The sequence below is a fragment of the Mirounga leonina genome, unplaced genomic scaffold (assembly GCF_011800145.1).
Source record: "Mirounga leonina isolate KUSES-001 unplaced genomic scaffold, KU_Mleo_1.0 Mir_94, whole genome shotgun sequence".
Classification (NCBI taxonomy): Eukaryota; Metazoa; Chordata; class Mammalia; order Carnivora; family Phocidae; genus Mirounga; species Mirounga leonina.
In genome coordinates, this window is record NW_023270855.1 from 47255299 (window position 1) to 47258594 (window position 3296).

Here is a 3296-nt window from a genome sequence, read left to right on the forward strand (position 1 = left end):
TCCCGCTCGGCCCATGGAGCAAGGCTGCAATCCAGGAGTGTCTGACCCCAAGCCAGGGCCCTTTGCCCTGCAAAGCAGCCAAGATAAAGTGAGCGGTTTTGTTTAGCCTCACCTTTGTCATATATTTGTAAGATGAGCCAGTGCCATCCGAGGTGTATCCTTTCATTTCAGTTGCCTGGGCCACACCACTACGGTTTAAGACCCTGAAGGAGCCCCACCCTGTCTGGGCGACCAGGTGGCTTTGTAGTCTGCCCTGCAGCTCCAACAAGTCAGGGCCTGCTCCTGCAGAAAGTAAGAGCTCACGCTGCGTGTGGCCCCATGGTTCAGATACCAGTCCCAACTCATACCTGGGAGTGTCCTCTCCAAGGACGAGAATACTCCTGTTTGTCTCCCCAGGGCAACTCCTGTGTGACCAGAGGCTTGCTCGGCGACGTGATCAGGCCCGAGAAATGGTGCTGCTCCAGGATGGAACAGGACCTTCTCTGTTCCCACATCATTCCTTCCGCCGTGCCTTCAGCTGGTTGACCACAGGGGGTTCTGTTACTGTAGGAACAAGGTGACAGTCACACCAAGCTTTGTCTTTATTGAGACCACAGGTCTGGATGGGCCTGGAGTTCCTTGTCACCCACGACTTTTTCTAATAACAACGTCTATTGTCTATTTGTCAAATTTGAAAGTAATTGTTAAAGCTAAAAGACATATCTATACAGACATCAAAAAGAATTAGCTCTATGTATAGAGAGAACAATTTCCAAAATATATTGCTATATAAATGAGCTTGTGAATACAGTTTATTTCTGAAAAGACACACGAAAGACTGGACACAGCAGTTGCCCCTGAAGATATATACACATTTTTTTCACAACTGGCATATGCATATTATTTTATAATCTGCTTTAAAAAATGTGCCAAAAACATTTCCCCTTATTAAATACTCTCTCTTGACTTTGTGTGTCTGTGTACATGATATTGTAGTAATCTACTAAAGGGATACACTGTAATTAACCAACCCCTATTGCTGCACATTTAAACATCATTTTATGGGATAACTTTGCCATACACAGTGCAGCCCATACTTCTGATTTGGGATAAATTTCTCACAGCATGTTTGCAGATCAAAGCGGGAATGCATATGGCTTTAACTTCTTTCCGTTTTGCCTCTTGAACTTCAGCAAGTTCATCCCATCCAGGAGAGTATATTTTACTTGTTTCCTTAAGAGTTGTGTTTCCGGGTTCTTGGAGACCATCTGTGCAGCAGCCTCTACTTTTGGCAACTCTACTGCTTTCTTCGGACCAGTGGATTCTAATTTGGCCCACTGAAATGAGTCTGGGTGAGGCCACATGATGCTTAAATGTTCAGTCTCAGATAAATGGTGTTTTGTCTCAGATAAATGGTGTTTTAAACATTAAGACATGAATATATAAAGTGGTCACGAGTCTCCAATCTTTTGAAGGGACAGTTGAGTATTATCAGTATTCAATGTGCACATCCTACACTAAAACTCTTTTAGTAGCGGCCTAAAAATGGAACCAACCCCAGAAACTCCAGAGTCTGGCTTCGATGAATTACTGTACATCCACACCACACTGTCCTATGCAGTCATTAAAAATGACCACACAGATTCATTAACCCGTTTTGGCTCACAGATCCTATTAAGAATCTGAAAAATGCCATGTATCTTTAACTCACGAAAATACATACAGGTACAACAGTGTGCTATCTCTGAATTCCACCCAAGGCAGATCACAAATTAAAACCCCGATATAGATCTTTACTGGCATGGAAAAATACCCACACTATCCACATTACTGAGCTTTATACTAAACAGATCAATCCCACATGTTCCCTTTGCCTGGGGTATCACGTAGCTTGCTCCTGATTAGGATCTCAGTGCAAACCTCACTTCCCAGGGGCAGACCCCACCCTCCTCCCTTATCAAAAACCTGTTTTCCTTAACACCGTTGTAATGACGTATTTGTTTACTGATTTACAGGTCTCCACCCCCCACCCAAGACTACAGGCTCAGGAGAGCAGAGCTCAGGCCCAACTCCATCACAAACCACACCCCGCCTGCTTTTCTGTGAACCGAGAATAGTCTTTACTAGTGAACATTTGCAATCAATTAATGACAGGAAAGACCAACTTAGAACGGCAAAAAAGCATTCCGTTCTTCTCCTTAGAAGACCTGTATTTTAAAAACTACTTATTAGATTTTGAATGCCACCAATAAAAAATATTAAGGGTATTTTTCTCTTCCGCTGTGTAAGTACCTACATGATATACTCAATTTTGCCTCTTGGCCCACATGGCCTAAATATTTGCTATCTGGCCCTTTATAGAATAAGTGTGTCAATTCCTGGCCTAAGGCATTATCTTGCATACAGGAGGCAATCCATAAGCGTCAAATGAGTAAGTTTGGAGCCAAAAGAAGAAGAAAAAATGTATCTGAAATATATGGACATTTATTTGCGTAGAAAAAGTAGGGAGGTATAGCCAACCAAGTGTTAACAATGGCAATCTCAGGAAGGTCGGATTACGGGGATGTCCAGTCTACGCTAACATTTACTGCGGCTTGCCATCGTTCTCTTTCCCCACCACGAGCACACGTTCGCTTCGTCATTTGAGAAGCAACGTGACTGCATCTCTGAGGAAGGCGCGCAGTCTAGAAGGCCGGGCACCCGCAGGTCGTGGGCGCTCATTCCACGCCGCTCGAATGACTGCACCGAAGCCCGGCGAGTCCCAAGGGGGACGCAGGGTGAGGCCGACAGGGGTGGAGAGGTCCCCCGCCCCAAAGTCTTCCTTACCAAAGCGTTGGGTCGAGCGAAAGAAACTGAGCGGGAGGATCTTGGGAACCTCAATAGCCCAGTTCCATCCCCTCCACGCCCGTCGCCTCCCGGTTCTACTTCCCGGCGTCGCGGCCCGGGAGCCTCTCCGGACGCACCTCACCTCGTAGTCTTCTCACCGCAGCCCCGCGGGGAGGAACTCCCCAGAGTCCTGGTCCAGCGGAGAACGCGGCCTGCCAGGCCCTCCGCCTACGACGCGAGGCCGGGACGACGCCGCGGCCGTGGCTAACGGTAGTCTGCGCCGTTCCAGCCGTTCCGGGGCGTAGCGCGACATCGGCCCACCCCGCGCAAGCGCGGGAAAGCCCCTGCGCGTGCGCATCGCTAGCCCCTACCGCGCGCCCGGCCTCGCGCGGCTTCTTCCCGCGGGCCTTCTGCCCTCACTTCCGCGGTTTCCCGGCGACGGCCGTAAGTGGAGGGCGGAAGCAGCCCGCGAGGCCAGCCGTAAACGGCTC